We start from the raw sequence: 5,615 nt of genomic DNA, 5'->3' as shown, positions 1-5,615 counted from the left end.
AAGAGCTTTACAATTGGTATAGTCTGTGACGGGATTCTGAACAGGTACAGGAGCCGAAAGCCCTTGGAAGAAGGAGGAAATGTGGCTAGTATTGAATATGCTCTGCCCTATGGCCACCTTCCTGTTGACCGGAGCCTAGCTATGCTCACTATGCTGTAAAGTGATCAAGATTTGTGGCAGAAAGCAGAGTTGTTGGAAGCGCAGATAAATGCCCTGGAGGATGACGTGCAGCAGCTGGCCACTCCTGCTTCTCACACCAGGGAAGACAACCAACCCAGTGGTGAGTTGGAGACTGTGTGTCTCTAGGCACGACCTGTTGTGCATCAGAAAGTGAAATGCAAGCAGCCTATGGGACCAGATGGACAACCAGTGGGTGATCCACCGGTGACCCATTTCACCACCTATGTCCCATCTACCCAGGATGAACTGATTGACTTGGGGAGACAGTAAAGCAGCAGCAACAGGGAGAGCCCCTGGCTGCTGCAACTGTGGGACCTATGAGTGGATGGTGTAACATGCTCTGGAGATGATGTAGTAAACACATGTTGTGTTTGTCCAAAGGCAGATGGCTCCACGGGTGCTACTTAAACCCGATGGCCAGCCGGGTGCCATATAAACCCAAGAAAAGAGTGACTGAGTGAATGCAGTTGTTTGAACAGTGGATGAATGCTGCAGACCTGCCCGAGACTGTGAGTAAATAGCCGGTGTAAGCTGAGCTGATCTTAGTAGTTTAGGAGCCAGGGATGGGGCAGCTAGATGCTAATAGCCAAGACAATGAAAAGGCCCGGAGGGTGTTTCAGAAGTTTGGGAGAGCACCCCTCCCATCACAGAGGCCTAGGAGAACTGAGTTTCTCTGGAGGACAGACCTGGTGCACTGTTGCCCTCGGCAAACTGCTCCCTGCATCCCAGTTGCTCTGGCTGGAGCAATCCTGCCTCAGCACCTCTGAAGAGCAAAAGCCAAATACCTTGGTGGCTTTCACATTGTGTTAAGTTTGCAGGCCAGCAGTATGTGTGAGCAGTGGAGGCATGGCAGCCTCCACCTAGATTTGGGAAGATGTATGAATAAGCTGGGAGATTCAGGCAGAGACCTGCTGCAGGGGTGGAGCTGCTGTGGAGGTCATCTGTGGAGCAATGTGAAGCAGAAAAGTGGGGTTGGAGCCCCCAATGAGGAAATGTCTAGTGGAGCCAGGATGGCGAGACTGCCACCAGGAGCCCAGAACTGTGGGGCTGCTGGCAGCATGCAGTACCAGCCTGTAAAAGCCACAGGCACCAGGGTAGCTCAATGGGCTTCACTTGGTGGAGCTGTAGGAGAGAGGTTGCCAAATGCTTTAGGGGTCCAGGTGCCCCAGTGTGCTTAACGTTTGCCCTGTTTGGGTTTTGGATTTGTTTGGGGACTGTTTTCTCTTTCTTTTCCTCCCTTCTGGAATGGGAATATATACCCAATGTCTGTCCCACTGTATCTTGGAAGTAAATAAACTTCTTTTTGACTCTTTGTAGGTTCATGGCTGAAAGGAGTTGTATTTTACTTTCAGACGAGGCTTTGGATTTTTGAGTTGGTGATGCAACAAGCTAAAGACTTTTGGGACTGGGATGGAATGTGTAATATGTGACTGTAAGGTGTGGACCTGAACCCCTTCCCCCACCCTTGAATATTAACTGACTAGCTTTTCTGCTTCTGTAATTAGCTTGCGCAAGGTTTTACAAGCCCCTGTGGGTGGGACTTTCCCAAACCGCCCAAAGTTCACCCAGTTCTGGGAAGGGCCTAACCACACAAGGGGTGGGCTATTGGGCAATTCCCCAGTTCCTCGTCTGTATACCACCCCACTGAAAGCCACCAATGAATTTAAAAGTCACCTCAGGTGACCAATAAGCTGTATACAACTCATCCTGTTGCTGCAGTCTGCCTACCAAACTGTATAAAACGTGCTCGTGTCAAGAGCTCGGGGCCGTTTCTGTCCTGAAGACAGAGCGACCCCAGCATGCTGGAAATAAAAATCTCTTGCTTGATTGCAGCGATCTCTGTCTCCTGGTCTTTGCGAGATGAGCCTTCCCAACAAGTAAGATTCATGCTTTAGGGCCAGTCTTACAAAGGGTCATTTATCCTCTCTAAGGGAACATCGTGGAAGATTCTGAATGTATGGATTGTACAGTGAGGAACCCTGAAGGGGAGGATTGTTGGGAAAATAGAATAATTTAATCAGTCTCCCTTGCCATAGGGATGGTTGGGGGTGGTGCGGCATATTCTTTCTAAGTAAATTGTGTGTGGGAGTGGAGTTAGTGCACATGCGTGGCTCCACGGCTTGGCTAGTGTCTGCCTCGGGCGTCTGCTGTGTGTGGCCATGTTCTCGAACCTATGTCTCCAAGGAACTTTGGGCCAGTTACTTAGCTCATAGATCTGTGTGTGAGGGGTCTGGTGACCCAGCCTGGCATGTGTGAAGGGTTTGTGACCCAGTCTATGAACGGGCTTGAGGGGTCTGTGAGCTCCAGACCCAGCCCTGGTTTGACAATTGGCCCAGTCGGCAGGATTACGGGCAGGTAAAAGGGCTTTACAAAGCTCAAAAATCTTTGGTTCATATTCTCAATAAAATTGTAGAGGTCATTGTTTATTCATCAATCACAGTCTGAGATATGGAAAGAATTGCATAAAAAGCAAATTAGAAACAATGAAAAATCAGTAGAAACAAGGAAGTGACCACTGGAGAGTATAGAAAAATCCAATAAGCAACTGAGAGGAAAAGTTCAACAAGTTCTTCTAGAACTCAGAGGCAGAATAATTGAAGAAATTATTTGAAAAAATATAAGAAATGGTTCTGGAAAAACTAGACAGCCACATGCTAAATAATGAATCTAGACATAGGCCTTACACATTTCACAAAAATTAACTCAAAATGGATCATAGACCTAAGCATAATATACAAAACTATGAAACTTCTAGAAAATAATATAGAAGAAAATCCAGGTGATGACTTTTTGGACACAATACCAAAAGCACAGTCCAATTAAAAAAAAAAAAGGCTGGATTTCATTAAAATTAAAAACTTTTGCTTGGCAAGAAATACTGTTAAGAGAATGAAAAGATAAGCCATAGAACGGGAGAAAATCTTTGTAATATCAGTGGAGAGGGTTTCAGAAGGCCTGGCAACTCTGGGCAACCCACCCCGTCCTCTAGTAGGTTCTTGACCCTGCCTCAGGAAAGAATTCAAGGACTGAGTCACAGTATGAAGCAAAAAAAGGTTTAATGTAATGGTCATGCAGCATAGGTTTCACAGAGAAAGTGCAGCCTAGCTCCAGAGACTGAGCAGGTCTGTACCAAGTTTAGTACAAAAGTTAGAAATACACACTTAACTTTTAGTACAAAGTGTGGCTAGCTCAAGAGAGTGAACAACAGCCCCTTAGAAATAAACTTAACCTAAAAGTAAAGTGTACACACCTGCGAGGTGCGGGTGGGCTCCAGGAAAGAGAGCAACGAAACTCAGCTAAGAAATACGCATTTACACACAAAGCTCAGGCTGGCCCCAGAGTGAGCACAGCCTACTAAAGGTAAATTTGATAAAAAAAAAAAAAAAGAAAGAAAGAAATACACATCTCAGGCAAAGTGCAGGTGTTCTGTAGAGAGTAAGCAGCAGCTGCCCTGCCTTCTACCAGAATTCAGCTTTTATAGTTTCACTATCTAATACATATTCATGACATCTAATGAATATTCAACTAAGGGGGTGGTTCCCAGTTATGTAACATAGTCTTGCACATGCTTAGTTGGTCTCTTTTTAGAGCCTGCTCATTGGTTGAATTCCAACATACCACCTGGAAAACACCTAGAATATTGAGTGCTCTCCAGCACCTCCAGCAAAATGTCATTCAAAGGGGATAAACTCTTCTCTACTGAGCACACTTGGCTACTAGGGTTATATAACCTCTCTCTACCAAGCATGCCCAGCACTGGATTTGCACAAGTCAACCCCTGGAGGTCTCAATTTCCCCATGTTGGTGCCCAAAATAGGTCCAACTTACAATAGAAACTTTTTCTAGGGGAGGACCTAGAGGAAGAGCCTGAGACCTTCAGGAGTGGCTTGAAACCCAGAGGTGTGTCCTGAAGCCCAAACCCAGAGAAACTGAGTACCTCCTATCTCATTTGCAAAACACAAATCAGACAAAAGGGCTAGTATTCAACATATAAAAAGAACTCTTCAAACCCAACAATAAGAAAACAAACCCCCCAATTAAAAAATGGGCAAAAATCTGATCAAAGATCTCACCAAAGAAGATATACAGATGGCAAATAAGCATATAAAAGATGCTCAATGTAATATATTATTATGGAATTGCAAGTTAAAACAACAATGAGAAACCACTACAGCCCTATTAGAATGGCCACATCCAAAACACTGACAAAACCGAATGCTGATTAGGATGTGAAGCAACAAGAACTCTAATCCGTTGCCGGTGGGAATGCAAAATGGTGCAGCCACTTTGGAAGGCAGTACAACAGTTTCTTACAAAACTAAACATGCTCTTACTACACGATTCAGCAATTGTGCTCCTTGGTATTTACTCAAATGAGTTGAAAATGTGTGTCCACAGAAAAACCTTCATGCAAATGTTTGTAGTACCTTAAGTCACAACTGCCAGAACTTAGAAGCAACCAAGATGTTCTTGAATGGGTAAAAGGATAAACAAACTGTGGCGCATTCATGAAATGGAATATTATTCACCAATAAAAAGAAATGATCTAGAAAGCCATGAAAAGACACAGAGGAACATTAAATGAATACTGCTGAGTGAAAGAAACCAACCTGAGAAGACTGCATACCATGTAATTACAAGTATATGAAATTCTAAAAAAGGCAACACTATGGAGACAGTAAAAAGATCCGTGGTAGACAGGGGTTGGGTAGGAGGGAGGATGATTAAATAGAGCACAGGGGATTTTTAGGGCAGTGAAGCTATTATTCTGTAGTTTACCTTAACAGTGGATACACATCATTATACATTTGTCAAGATCCATAGAATGTGTAACACAAAGAGTGAACCCTAAGGTAAACTATGGACTCTAGCTAATATTAATGTATTGATATTGGTTCATTGATGTTAACAAATGTACCACACAAATATAAGATGGTCATAACAGGGAAAATTGGGGGGAAGGGAAGGCAGCGTATGAGAACTCTTTGTAGTTTCTATTCAATTTTTTCTGAAACCTAAAACTGCTAAAATACAAGAAAAATATATGTAAGAGTTGCAGAAGAGGGATTCCCTGAAGAGAAAATCAGATCTCATATGCAAACAAAAGTATTTCCAGCTGGAGAGAACCAAGCAGGCAAAGAGAAGCAATAACGAAAGAAATTATGCATGAATTTTATTTTATTTTTTTATAGGAGAAAGATATCTAAATCAAAGGGCAAAATTAGCATCAGGAAAATTTAATGAAAATAGACCTAGTCTATCCAAATTACTATTTTAATTTCAAGAAATTTAAATGTAATGAAAAAAATTAGAATTTTTTCACCATGAAAACAAATGCCTGAAAAAAATGAAGCAATTTCAACATAATTTTTCTGGAAAGAATATGACCCAAGTATTTTATATCAAACCAGTATTGTTTTATGTCCAAGCTCAAC

This window comes from Cynocephalus volans, chromosome 10 (genome assembly GCF_027409185.1).
Source record: "Cynocephalus volans isolate mCynVol1 chromosome 10, mCynVol1.pri, whole genome shotgun sequence".
NCBI classification, from domain to species: Eukaryota; Metazoa; Chordata; class Mammalia; order Dermoptera; family Cynocephalidae; genus Cynocephalus; species Cynocephalus volans.
Note: the sequence above shows the minus strand (reverse complement) of the source record.